This window comes from Miniopterus schreibersii (assembly GCF_964146895.1).
Source record: "Miniopterus schreibersii genome assembly, chromosome: 5".
NCBI lineage: Eukaryota > Metazoa > Chordata > Mammalia > Chiroptera > Miniopteridae > Miniopterus > Miniopterus schreibersii.
Genome location: NC_138106.1, coordinates 31,715,544 through 31,730,265, shown reverse-complemented (window position 1 = coordinate 31,730,265; position 14,722 = coordinate 31,715,544). Strand labels below are relative to the sequence as shown.

Genomic DNA, 14,722 nt, shown 5'->3' with positions numbered 1-14,722 from the left:
TAATACAATAGCCACTAGAGCCATGTGGTCATTAATCACTTGGAATGTGGGTGGGCCAAATTGGGTTGTGCAAAAAAATAAAATATCTCAATAATTTATCATATTGATTACATAATGAAATGATAAATATTTTGGATATACTGGGTTAAATGCAATATATTATTAAAGCTTCTTTTACCTGTCCCTTTTTACTTTTTATTTTCATGTGGCTACTAGAAAATTTAAAATTGCACACACGCTTTTTCATTTAAGGCTCTCAAGTTTCTCCTGCTCAGCACTAGCCTCAGCCCTCTCAGTCACCCACTTACTAAAGAGCTATCCGCTTAAGACAGTGAAGTAGGTAGGTCACATTGTTCTGGGCTGAATTTTTTTAAAAAGCAGGAAGACAAGGGAAGTAACGAAGCAAGCTTTGTCCATGGAGGACTCACCATGTCCCTCTGTCTGTGGGGGACTCGCCATGTCCCCCTGACCGTGGGGGACTCACCATGTCCCCCTCCCCATGAAAACCACTGGGAAGCTCTCTTGGTCCGCACTGCTCGGGCCTTGGTTATGCAGATTTGAGTATGAACAGCCCTGAGAACTGGGGAAGTGACAACACCCATTGACTTTTTATTAGAAGAAGCAGCAGGAGAAAAGCATGAGTCACTGAAAGGGAAAAGGGCCTGAGAGGAAAACAAGGACATGGACAGCCTGGAGTTGAAAAAGCATTTTAGGAGAACTCGAAGTGGGGGTGGGGGGTGAGAGAAGGACCTGGACTGCCCACCAGAGCCCTGCCCTCTAAATAAATGTTCTTCTGGCTGCACCCCTCCAGCCTTTTACTTCCCACTTCACTCCCTCGTTCCCTTCGTTAGGCTCCTTCTCACAAGCACCTGACTTCACTGTAGCGAGCCCGGAGGCCGGCATGGTTATCCTACAATCGAGAAAAGGAAGCGCAGAGAAGTTAGATAACCCTCCGAGGCTGCACAGCTAGTAATGAGAGTGGAGCCAGCCTCTGAATCCCTGTCTCTTGATTTCCATGGCTATGTTTTTTCCCCACAAAACCACATCACGTGTATGTATTTCAACAGCTCTTTCCTAATTGACTTATGCTATATTTTAAATTCAGCTAATTCTCTAGTTGAAGACAGCTTGGAGATTATTCTACTTCGCATTTTTAAACTGCTTCCTGAAATATGACAGGGCTAATTCTCCAAACTTCTTTTCTCACTGCTAACTAAACACTGTCCAAATATTAATCAGATTTGAATACTTAGGCTAATAAAATAAGTAGGCCTACAGCTCATTTGAATAGCTCAGCCAAACCTGTGAAGAAACACAATTAGCTGAGACCCTATCTGCTGAGTAAAAGATTTGGGAGGGGGACAACATTGAAGCATTTTAGCCAAAAGAATTAAAAATTACTTTAGTTGATTATGAGAAATCTATTAATGCAACTGTGCAAACCTAAACCCTTAAAATCTTGATTATATAATTTCTATAATTTAATTTACACAAAAGTTGAGAAATATTTTTCCTTTTTACCTTCATGAACCACAGAGAAGAAGACGAATGAAATATATGTATTGTGCTTATTGGAAATAAGTCCCTCAGTGTTCCACATATAATTCCCCAAATGCTAGCATTAATCTATCTCTAAATCCATGGGGCTTCCAGTTCAGACCCCAAGGAAGCATTAGTAATGCAGACAGAAACTGCCAGCTCAACACCCACAACAGAAGCCAGAGCATCCAGAGACTGGATTGGGAGTTAGACTTCAAACAAATCCCTAAATTGAGGAGTTAAGTATACATAAGAGCTAGGTTTTCTTTTTTAAGTCTAAGTAACAGAGAACACAACCCTCAAAATCATTTTATTCATTATTCCATCTCAACCTACATTTTTTATGTGTATTGTAAAATCCTACAGAGAAAGGGGAGCTAGATAGGATCTGCCCTTAGAAAACCCAAGATGATGCGAGAAAATTTAAGTATACCAAACATGAACATCAAGTGACGCCAGAGGTGAAAACTGTCCTCATTACCTAATAACTTTTTACTTGCAAAATAATTCTCTCTGAGTTGTTTTAAGTAGCATTTCTTTTAGTGCATTTAAGTATAAATATGTAATATTTATAGACTAGATTGGGATAAAGTACAGTAACTAGAAGTCGCACAATAGATTAATCAAAAATTAAGATAAAGTAGCTACAAAACAGTACAAATTATAAGATATTTCTTATAATTTAATTTTACATTTCTTATATTTAATTGATTTAAAATTATCAGTGCTCAAGAAACTCTCATAAGTACCTGTATAACACAAAAGAAGGTATTGCTGTGTGTAAATAAGATATAGTTTGATAGGCAGGTAGATAGATGATAGATACATACAGATATATTTTTTTCCTTTTCAAATCGGGGAAAGTATAATAAGTATGTAATTATTTGAAACAAAGAAAAGTCAGAATTCAACTCAACACAAAATAATTTCAGGTGCACTTCACCTTATATCACAGATAGACAAAATTTTTCACATAAATCATATTTATGGGGATAAAGTATGTTAAATGACCAAAGTATGGTTATCATTAAAGAAAACCTCTGGTAAGCTCCTTATTTAAAACAATTAAATACTTCTTCATTTATGTGTTGTAAATTTTTAATTCAACAAATATTTATTGGGAACCAGCTATGATCCAGGCATTAGGCAGCATGGTCCTGTAGTCAAGAACTTAGAGTATACATACCCAGTCAAACAAGGGCATAAACACTTTCACTGAATAAGTGCAAAGTGTGCTGAGTGCTATCAAGTTGACAGACATGATCCAATCCATGATTCTGAACAATCACTCTGCTCCCGCGCAATTGATTGAAGATGAAAGCCAGTTGAGTAGAATGGAAGCCAAGCCACGCGTCAGGAGCTATTGCACAGCTGGAAAGATGTTTTCACTGGCGAAGTGGTTGCGGTCTTGAGGAGAGAATCAACAGGGCCTGGCGATGCACTGTGTGTGGGGCTTGAAGAAATATGCATCAAAGATGTTCCTCAGTCACATATACAACCTAGATCTTTATATAAACTCTTCTGATTTAATATAAGGACTGTATTCTAAAAGTATGGACTAGTCCATTGCATTTGAAAATGCATTCTGGTTTGGCAAGAATTCATTTAAGCTTTTCAAATACAGATTATCAGTACCACTTATAACTACATTATAAATTTAGTTATAAATTTAGGTTTAGGCAGTGGGGAAGGTAATCAACCAAAGAGGGAAATCTGCAATTATCTCTTTCCTTCGTAATATAAAGTCTTCATTCCTTTCTCTGTTCTTCTTCAAAACTTTTAATAGCTTCCATCTGTGTTGTTATTGTTGTTGTTTTATAAAGCTAACTTTAATCCTCACTGGTTAGCTAGAAATGATTAAAGGAATTAATTTAACTGGGCCACTGCTTGTGTGGGGCATTTGAGTACTCTAAGTCTAAGCCACGGATCCAAATGACGAAAGAATAGTTGGGATAATAAGAGTGACCTGGAAAAACCATTTTAGTAAAATAAAGGAAGCAGAAGAGCAAGAAAGACAGAATTCAACATGCACACACTGTAAGACCAGTGACTAAATTGCTGCACTCACTTGAAACTTTCAGATTTAGGAAGAAAAAAATGACATTAAAAAATTGCTCAGAATGTTTGAGGTGTCAAGTTCATTGACTTTCATTTTTGAAGAATACTTAGAATTTGTGTTTCCAAAGCTTACAAGCCACATCACAAAGCTCATACAAACCTACCAATTCATACTGAGGTTTTGGTACCAACATTTTCCTCTGCTGCAGTTCTCATCAGTTCATGTCAACTGTCCAGATATTATTGGAGTATAAACTCTACGTTTTCTCCCAATATTTTCCAAGAGATTCACCTGGGCATTGGAGTGTGCAGAGTGGCCAAAAGCAGATTATTGTAGCATACCTTACAGATAACCCACAAAGAGACAGAAAGATGCCAATGACCCACTGCAATGACCCCAGACAACTTCACAAGCAGAAGCAAACTACTGGGAAAGGAGTCGCCGTGAGAGCTTTGCCTACAGCTCCCGCCAGAGGCCTGATTCCCATTTGGTATTGCATTGACCCATGTGGAAATTGGATGATACTCTCCACATCTGCTCCACTTGCTCTCTCATCTGTTGAATTTTTACTGAACTTTTACAAGCACAAAAATTGTCCTCTGGTTTGTAGGATCATTGTGAATTTTTTCTGTATATATCTAGGTCAGCCTTGTGAAATTTTTAATGTTCTATATGGGACTAGACAGATGCCTAAGCAAAAGAGATTCACGCTGGGCTCCCATTTCATTTTGTTTCTTTTCATTCCTTTTCATTTTGAAATTGTAGTTTCTAGATGTCTAACATTTTAATTTCAAGCACTTTGAGTATTAATAACAACTATAACTAAGGTGGGGGCGCCTGTCAAAACCCAGCCTCCTGGATCTTGTTCAGTGTGGAGGAACACAACTCTCCCTCCGCCCCTTGTGTGTAAGGGTTCCCCAGAGAAACAGCACCAATAGGATATACATATTTACATACAAAGAGATTTATTTTAAAGGATTGGCTCACATGATAGAGGTTGGCAAGCCCAGATCTGCAAGCTAGAGACCCAGGAGAGCTGGTGTTACAGATAAATTCTGAAGGCAGACTGCTGGGGAATTTTCTCCTACTCAAGGAGGCCAGTCCTTTTCTTCTGTTTGAACCTTCAACTGATTGGACGAGGCCCACCACATTACGGAGAACTATCTGCTTTATTCTACTGATTAAAATGGTAATCTAATCCAAAAACACCTTGGCAGAAACACTCAAAATAATGGTTGACCAACTATCTGGGCACCCCATGCCCAGTCAAATTGGCATATGATATTAAACATCATATCTTGCCACCCATCATCCTTTCTTCCTACAAGCACAAAATCCTACCTTAGAAAGAGCTAGACCATGAATTTCAAGGACTGTTAGGCCCAACTGACAATGCAGTTTAGTAGCAGAAATGCAAGTGGGCTTTGATATCAAATATACTGGGTCAATCCCCTTATTCACAAGTGCAGTTCACGGACCTCAAGCAAGTTATTTAACTTCTCGAAATCTCACTTTGGTTCTTTGTAGAAAAGAGGTTACAGTTTCTCTCTCATAGGTTCATTATGAGAAATCAACTAAATAACATCCCTGAAAGTTCCTGGCACATGATAGGCTGCCAGTGAATCTTATCCTAGCAGGAGTCCTAGCTGCATTGTTTGCTACTGATATTTAGCTGTGTATGGCTGCCTGGCAGGGTGGGGCTGCCAGGACACTGTTTGCTTCAGGAAATGAAGAGCCTCCTGGGAAAGCACTCACACAGAATGAGACTGTCACACAAGCTTGGCACGGGAAGAAAAAGCCTTAGTGAGCTGGGGAAAGGCTAGCTTTGACTCCCTGGTGCTGTGCCCCTCCCCCAGCTCAGCCCCTTCCAGATGTGCTCATATTGCAATCCTGGGGAGAAAGGAGACTGAACAAAAACAAGGAGAGCTATTTCTTCTAAAAACATCTGGTGCATGTTCTTGTATTTCTTCGACTCTTCTTTCCACGTACTCACAGTCACTGGGGAGAATTCTGGCTGCTTCAGCTGCCCTGGGACTCTTCTCTTAGACTGGTGGGGCTGGCTCACTAACCCAACTCAGCCTTAGAACCTGGATTCTTTGCTTGGGTTGCTTGAATGAAGGGAGCACCTGGCTTCCTTCCTGTCCTTCCCAAATCTGCATTCTTTGGATGCATGAGCATTTATAAGGACCTCCAGAGGGACTTAGCTTTTCTAACCAAAATATGAAAGTCCAGTTCTGATTAGTAACTTAACAGGCCAAGCCACCTGCTATACTGAGAGGCACACTCCCTGGTGGGCCACTATGGCAACTTATTCCCCTATACTACCCCTCTGAACAAGGAAGCAGATACTCAGCAGAATCAGGACAGCCTCTGGAATTCACCTTGGAAACTGGCCCAGGCATACACTGGATGGCACTGCAGAGATGCTGCAGGTTTACAGACCAATTAGGCAGTATCCTTTCAACACTGAGGCTGCCTTTGTTTCCCCAGTCTGCCTTCCCCACCCTTCACTGGCTAGTGTCTTTCAATAGATAAAAACATTCCTGCTTTCCATCCCCACCAAAGGTAGTTCTTCTAGATGAGTGCTATCCTATTGCATTTTCTACAGTGATGGAAATGGTTTTATATCTGCACTTTCCAGTGTGATAGCCACGCATAGCTACTGAGCACTTGAAATGTGCTAGTGTGACTAATGAACCAAATTTTTAATATTATTAGTTTAAATAGTTTAAATTGGAATTGATAGCTAGTGTCTACCATATTGTACCATGCATATCACAGTAATCACTCCTCAGCCTCATGAGATTCTTTCAGTTATCCAGTGGATCCATAACCCTATTTTCAGGGCCCTGGATCCCACCTATGTGTTCCATTCTCTGTAAGCTTCGAATTTTAATGAATTTGAATTCCTCAGTGAGGACATTGATATACAATCATTTCTGATGGAATTAGCTCCATACAACCTTTGCATAACCCTGAGACAGCTGGTCATAAATTTAATCTCAGGCAAGTTGTTTTGAGGTTCATCACTTGTAAACCCTGACAATAAAATACCAGTTTGGTTGTCTCTCCAATTCCTAAACACTTTCTGAGCCTCCCTGTTTGCCCAGGATGCTCCCAACAGATCTTCTTCTGTCATCTACCCTGCCTACCTGTCTGTTCATGCCCTCCCCCAGTAGACTTGGGGTTCTTCTAACCCCTTAAAAATCCCTTAACTTTATATGCATAGAGTAAAAGTATTTCCCACACACCCCCAAATTTTAAAACTTTGTCATCATTTCCTTTGTTGTTCTGAACAGAGCCCATTCTACATGAGACATATATAAGATTTCAGAAGGTTGCCCTGGTAAAACAAAACGAAACGGGCCTCAAAATCTATTCTCAAATTTCAGAGTACAGAAGACCAGCACAGATTCACAAATGCATCCTTGGCATTCCCGCTCAGCAGGTCTCAGGTGGGACACAGAAATTTGCATTTTTGCAAGCACCCCAGGGCGTAATCATGCAGGTAATTCTTGGAATTCATGTTCAGAAAACCTGACTAGAAAAAAATAACTTCAGTTGCTTAATTCCATCTGTGGAATCTGTACAATAATTTGATGGCAAAACTTAAGTGCAAAATGAAAAATGCAATTTAGCGCACCTGTCAATAATCAAAGGCATAGTCCCTGGTCTTTCATTTTCTCCTGAGACTTTCAGATCGCTTATATCGTGCAGTGATGTGCTTGCCTCTTTCCCAGGAATCTCAATCAAAGTACCTCCCGAACCCACCTCAGAAATTGTCCTACGCAGAACGCCACACCACACCACAGTCCAGCTGCCTGGTGCCCCTCCTACCCTAATGTCACTCGCAGGGCCCCTTATACACAGGCATCAGTCATTGCTTCACAGACAACCTCTATGCCTCTTTTAGATGGGGACATTGCAGGCAGTCTAGGACACTTTATGCCCTACCTCTTGCTCAGATCCAAGGGGCCCGAGCTTAATTTATCTGTCTGGACTCTGCTTCTACTCCTGCTGCTAACCTTGAGTTTTTAAAGCTCTGACATATAACAACAAGGTTTTTGATAACAGCAAGCCTGTGACAGGTGAGAAAAGCTTGTACATTAAAAATAAGATTAGAGAGCTCATGGGCTCCTGAAACCTTCAGTCCTGCCTAAGGCTCCCAGAGGGTTCCTTGCTTCTAGAACATATTATTTTCTGCCATCCGGGGATAAATCCATTTGACACGTATATGTCTCCTATAAATCAATGGACAAACAAAGCACATTAATAGGGCTTCAGGACCTTCAGAATTTAGGCAAACCTGGCAGGAGTCATGATGGATGTTCAGGAATGTGGAGGAGAGAGGCCAGGAGGCGCTGGCAGAGACAGCTGGTGACTTAAGAAGAGGAGCGACAGGGATAACTAACCCAACAAGCGCAGGGGGTGGGTGGGGTGTAGATAAGAAGATCCAAAGGGACAAGCCCCAGTACTTGAGTATTGGTGTCAGTATTTGTTTGACGGGCACAGTGATGAGAGGCCCAGGCAGGGGCAGTCACCCTGGGGCTGTATGTACATTGGGATCCCAATAGACAGCTGGGGCGAGGGGCGTATTGTAGAAACAATATGGTTATGACTTGGTTTGAAGCAACTGGGATTCCAAAACAACAATGCCCAGGCGGCTATAACAAAATCCTTCTTTGTTCTGTCAGAATTAGCTCAGGAATTAGCATCACAGGAGTGAGACGAGTGGGCACTTGCGCCATCTATGCTATTGCTCAGCAAGACAATGGAGCCACACTTTTTGATACTTGGACTCTGCTACAATAGTCCAGGTTACATCATAACACACACCATCTGCACCGGTTGTAGGCTCCAGACCCAGACTTGTTACCATCTATCCTTCACATCACCATTCCAGCCCAAGAGAATCCTCCTAAGGAATCAAGAAGGCCTCGGCCAATGTGTGGGATGGTAACAGTGTTCCGCACTCAACTCAGCTGGTTGGGTCATGGCCTCCACCTTAACCCTCCCAGGGTACCTTCCTTTCCTTCTTCCCTGTCGGTTTCACCTCCATTAGTTTTGAAAGTACCATCTAAAGAGGAATATTCAAGCCTAGCATAGCTGGTCAACATTTGGGGAATGAAAATAAAATGCTTGTGAGAGGCATATCGATGCCAATCAAATGTCAAATAAAATAAAATCAAAGGTATAAGATCACCAAGGGGAATAAATGACTGTTATAATTTGCAGATGCAAATTTTTTTATGCTTTTGGCCAAAAAAAGTTAATGCAAAAAAATGGAATAAATGACATGGACAATGCGTGAGCCCCAAACCTGTTGAGCCCAAAAGATTTTCCTGTTCAATATAAACAAGCATTAATTTGCATGTGTTTATTACTCCTAATTTTCAAGCACATTGGAGGTCAATTAAGAAACTGATAAACCTCTCTCTTGAAAAGGTTAAAGGAGAAAAACAAACCATTAATACACTCATCAGAAAATAGAGTTCAGTCATCACTGCTGAAGGTAAATGCCCACATTTACATGACCAGATGGAAGGCTAATGTAAAAGTTGTCCTTCTTTTCACACCTCAAATAATGGATGAACAGAATCTTCATCTGTAATAAACAGACATACATTAAAATGTTTCATGCTTGAAAAGGAAAGTAACACCTGTCAAACTCAGAAAAAGGTTTTCTACCGTGTATTCAAGCAAGCTTCACAACTTATACTGGATTTGAATAATTAATAGTATATTCATTAAATACCCTAAAATGTCCAGTTATTTGAGGAACACACATATTATCTATAAGAGATGGCCAATCAATATCTACAAAGTTTAAACTGATTAAAGAAGAGGTTTGGAAAAAATATATATCTCTAAATGCAACTTCCATTTGACCACATTATATATCAAGAATTTTAGGGAAAGTTAAATCATGCCCCTTGCCATCAGTAATGAGAAAATGCAACTTTGGCTTTGAATGGAACTAAAGGAACCCATCTTTCCATCATTCATCCATTCTGCAAACCTTCGTTGAATGTCTGCCAAGAATTTGACACTATGCTAGCTAATAGAAATTCAAGTGAATTGATGAATGGTCTTCAAGTTGAAAGAGATGTTTCCATGGCTGCTATGAGTTGCTCTCGCATTATCAGCTGACCCATTGGAAACCGTAAAATGGAAAACAGCCTGTGGATGTGGCAGAGGAGGTGAGTACTGAGGCTAAATCCATAGGCAGAGGACCTAAAGGAGACCTTTAGTCCACATATAGATGACATACACTCTGGGATTTATTGAAGGTTTTAAACTGAGCAGTAATGTAGTCATCTCTTTGTTTTAGAATATTTGGGGATAGGATTGGGGTCATGTTCCAACCTGGTAGTGAGTGGATCAATAGTGAGCAGTAGCTGTGAGCAAGAGAAAAATGCAAGGCAGTTTGGTCTGTGACGGGGTGGTGGGAATATCCAAACATAAAAATACTTAAGCGATGATTACGTCTCCACTGGGCTAATAGGTTGAGTGGATATAAAGGACGGAGAGAGGGAGAAGGCAAGGATGAGGTTTTACTTTGTCTCCCTGGACCCCAATTTTCATCTATAAAATGGATTTGTTATCATAACGATATTTACAATGCAGGGTTGTTGTAGGGATCAAATGAAAACAAAAGTAGAGTCACTCTGTAAACTTTGAAAGGCTCTATATAAATGTTTGTTAAAAACAAACACAAACAAAACAGGTGTTGGGAGAAGAAACTTTCTTCTTTGAATCTCAATTCATCTACACAAATGCAAAATTCCTTGGCTCTACGACACATTCCTTGACAAATTGGAGTAATTCATCCAAGTCCTTGAGATGAGATGGAAAGACAAGCCCACACCACCACCACAATTTCAAAGATGCGTCTTCAGTTCTGCTCCATGCCCTATTATGTGGTAGGCAGGCATTTGTCTACGCAAAGCATCTCTACTGAGCACTTTCTCTATGCCAAGTCTGGACATGAGGATGTGATTAAGATGCGGTTTTTAGGATGAGCTATTTATAGCCTGAGATGACTTTGTATTACTTAGATATAATCAATATTCTGTATATCCTAAATACACTTTTCTCCCTCCATCTTGCAAAATGAAACCAGCCAGTATTCCATACAATCCCTCAGATAAATGCCCTACTGCTTTCCAGAGAAGTTCTGTCCTTTCCTTCTCTACACCTCTTCAAATCTGCAGAGTTCCCAATGACGGGACCAGAATCTATTCCTAAATAAACTTCAACAAAATGTATGAAAACAAAATTCATTGATTGTGTGCTTAAAGAGCCATAGGCATTATGGTTGTATTTCAAGTTTAACCAATTAATCCTTCATTAATTTATCCAGAAGGAGAAAACAGAAAAAACAAGTTCACCCCTCGAGACTGTGGCCTTAACATATAAATCAGTCTATAGCAAATCAGGAACCATGAACATTCCAGTTGTTTTCCCACTTTCCTTTCCAGCTTCAGGCTGATCTTGAACCTTGTAGGATCCCTCGAGCTTCCCTGGGCTTACCTTCTTCTCAAGTTTGTCTTTAACTTAAAAAATACACAAAATATTATATTTGTTTAGTATTTCTCTAAAAGGTCAACTACTTGATGCCACTTAGATTAGAAAGAAATACAAGTCTCCATATGTGCTTCTGGTTGAAAATTATAATTGTCTGCATTCAAGTCACCCTTCAAAGCATTAGTTTTACACTTTATTTCACTCAAGTTTATAAGCCACCAACTACTCTTTCCATTGCAACTATTTCTTGGTTACTAGCTATAGTGAAAAAAGTACAATCTATAGGGGATAAAAAAAAACTTCTTAAGTTACTTTTGCTTGGAAAAACATGAGAGCAGAGAGACTAAAAGATGTTTAAAGATATATATATATATATAAATCAGAATTGAGGGAAATAACTATTCTAATCTTGTCCTAGTTTTTGTTTTGTTTTGTTTTTTAAGGATAACATCCATTCCAGTTTTTTCCCCAAGTATAAAGTACCGTATTGTTTCTAGCTCATTAACTTTCCTCCGTCTCTCCCAGAACAACACATTTCACCACTGTTTTGCATATGGGAGGCATAAACAAAAGCGGGACATTTTAAGGCACGATCCCATGGGGCCTTCAAGAAGTTTATATTTCACTGGAAACTCTGAGCATCTTTTGCCCCAGCTAAGGAGAACATCTGCTTCCTCTTAGCAACTTTAAATACACTTTGATCCTGACGTCTTTCAATATCACCCACACAATGTATTTGCGGTTTTCCTGAGTAAAATGGGAGAGCAGCGTGACATTTGAGTTGGGGGCAAACTGCCACTTTCCAGGAGACATTTAACTAAAGGCTCTGCTCAGGAATCAAAAAGCACAGTTTTAGTGCTGCTTATACTTGGTTCTTCCTTAGAAACCTCTTTCTGCAACAACACTTAGCATCTATGTAGTATTTTAAAACATTAAACAAATTACTCCTCAACCCACCCTTTGTCAGGAAGTCAATTAGGTAGAATATAATTTGTAGATGGAAAACCAAGAAATGAGCTGACTTAATTAGAATTCAGATGTATACTCCAGGCTTCCCACTATCATTCTCCCCCAACCACCAAGAGTTTCCATGTGTCAGCACGATTTTAGCCAAGATCTTCGTGATAATTGTCTACTTCAAATTTAAAATGTTCCACCAGCTACATTACTTTGGGTTCTTTTATTTATTAGTTCATTCCAAAAGTACCTCCCGAGTGCAGAGTAAGCTTTTAGACATTGTAGATCATTTTTATCAAATTAAATACTAATCTAACTCAAGGGTCAGAAAACTACAGCCCCTGTCCCCTATTTTATTGGAACATAACCATACCCATTTGTTTAGATATTTTCTATGGCTGCTTTTGTACTGTAACAGCCAAGTTGAGCTTGAAGCTTGATTTAGTAGTTGTGAGAGAGATCATACAACCCACCAGACCAAAATATTTACCATGTGGCTCTTTACAGAATAAGTTTGCCAACCCTGTTCTAGCTCAGTGATTTCTAAACACCTCATCTCACTGCACATGGATCTCCTGAGAAGCCGGTTAAAGGGGTACATCCTACACCCAAAAGATTCTGATTCAGTAGGTCAGTGGGAATGGCACACAGAAATCTGTATTTTTTAAAACCTTTTAGGTGATTGGGCTGTATAACTCCATTTGAGGAATGTTGTTCCAGGTGACAAAATTTAAGAGTAGTCAAGAGACAGATTTTTTTAAGGGGAGGCACACCTATGGGATGAGATTAAGGAAAGGCTTCTCAAAGATGCTAATTATCTTCAAGTCTTGATAGATTTGGATTGGTAGAAAGTCCAAAAATTATTTCAGACAGTAGAGAAAACAGTTATGGGCCAAGATATGGAAATGGGAAGGAACAGAATGAGTGAATGAACACAGTAAGGAAACAGATGTAACGAAAGATAGGGTGTCACTCAGGATTCGTGAAAAGAAATATTTCATTTGCATGGAGTTGATGATCAGAGCAATAGATGCCCTTGAAGGCTTATTAAAAACACTTTCAGTCTAAATTAATAGCTCAAGATCTGCGAGTTGCAGTAGAGCTGATCCAGACAAGCAGTGCATCCCAATCTCTCTGATGAACAAGGGAGGTTATTTGTAATATTATGGGTTAGGGTCAGGAGGCAGAATTAAATCAATAGCTACTTCAGAGTTTGAACCTGCAACTTTAACTGCATAAGCAATGTCCTCAAACTTTAACGTGCACCAGCAACATGGACAGGGCTTGCTAAAACTCAGAAAGTTGGGCTTCCTCTTCAGAGTTTCTGATTCAGTGGGTTGGGGGCAGGATCTGAGAATCAGCATTTCTAACAAGTCCCCAGATGATGCTGATGGTGCTGGTCCAGGGACTACCTTTGAGAACTACCACTCTATTCAAATGAGACACACGTCTGGAAAAGAGGGTCACATAGTGTGCCTGTAAATAGGCTTTGTCTCGCCAAAGCTCACTCAGTTCTACAGCTGATAAACTGAGGCAAATGCACTAGAGTCCTTCAGGTTTGAACTTTTAGAGGTTCTCACCAGTTTGGATGGAAGCCAAATTGAAATCATAGGATCATAAATAATAATAGAACTAATAATAGAATAGGCCTTGGAAACCCTTTAGTCCAAACTTTTATTTTGTAGACTAGATGGAGAAACTGAAAATCAAAGACGTTACCTGGTGTAATTTCATCCAGGTCCTAATGGCCACCCAAGGATTTAGTTCTTCAGAAGGAACCTGCGTAATAAAAATGGGCGGTATTTAACATTAAGAAAATAAATTAGGACTGAGTTCATGTCCCCTTAGTTTACGAAACAGCTTACAGATGGCAACAATATATGAACTCTCATTTTAGTAATTATACCAAAAATGAAATCCTCATTGACGGGAGGCCCACATTAGCAGAAACAGCCACCAAAAAAATTAATCAAGATTAGAAATCAACTTCGGCTCTTGAGTACCTGGTCCAAAATTTATTACTATATTACCTCAGGACTTTAAAAGGCAAACCATCACATTACTAATATTGACTCCATTTCATTTAGTCCTTGACTGTTTTACTGAATTTCAAGGGTAAGGAAACTGAAGCTTGATTCAGGTTCAAGTCTTAGTGCCTGATTATGGGTAAATGACAATTCAGGTAACAGCTGCAACTGATTGAGAGTGACATCTAAGCAGAGACGCTTTAGCTCCTTCTGGGCTCCCAGGACACTTAGAAATAATTCAGATATGGTTTCTTATCAGCTGGGTATTAGCAGCCTGTAAATATGTGTCCCCAGTCACATAATGAGTTCTGACAGAGTAAAAGCCACCTGGAAACCTTTAAGCTCCTTCTTCAAGAGGTATTTTAGCTACTTTCCCCCCAGGGACAACCATTCAACAATACATTATTTTAGTTTGTTGACATGTGGCTTTTGTTTTGTCTCACTTTGTTTTTCCCGAGCTTTTATTTGCTTGCTGTTTGTGCTCTTGGTTTGTCTTTAAAATATAGAACCAAAAGGATCAGTTTCCTTGTCCAGCCACATGTCATACAGAGATAAAAATGAGTTAATCTTTAATGAAGCTGAAAGTGAGCGATATAAAGGCAATTTCCTCCCA

At 39.7% G+C, this 14,722-nt stretch overlaps 1 long non-coding RNA gene across 1 annotated transcript in view; it reads right to left on the bottom strand.

Annotated features, from left to right (window-relative positions):
• Positions 1 to 14,722, bottom strand: part of LOC308557329 — a 473,078-nt gene that overhangs the window by 96,360 nt on the left and 361,996 nt on the right. Inside the window, exon 5 of the long non-coding RNA XR_013998814.1 lies at positions 13,802 to 13,861. This is a non-coding gene — a long non-coding RNA (uncharacterized lncRNA). The remainder of the gene's footprint in view (positions 1 to 13,801; positions 13,862 to 14,722) is intronic.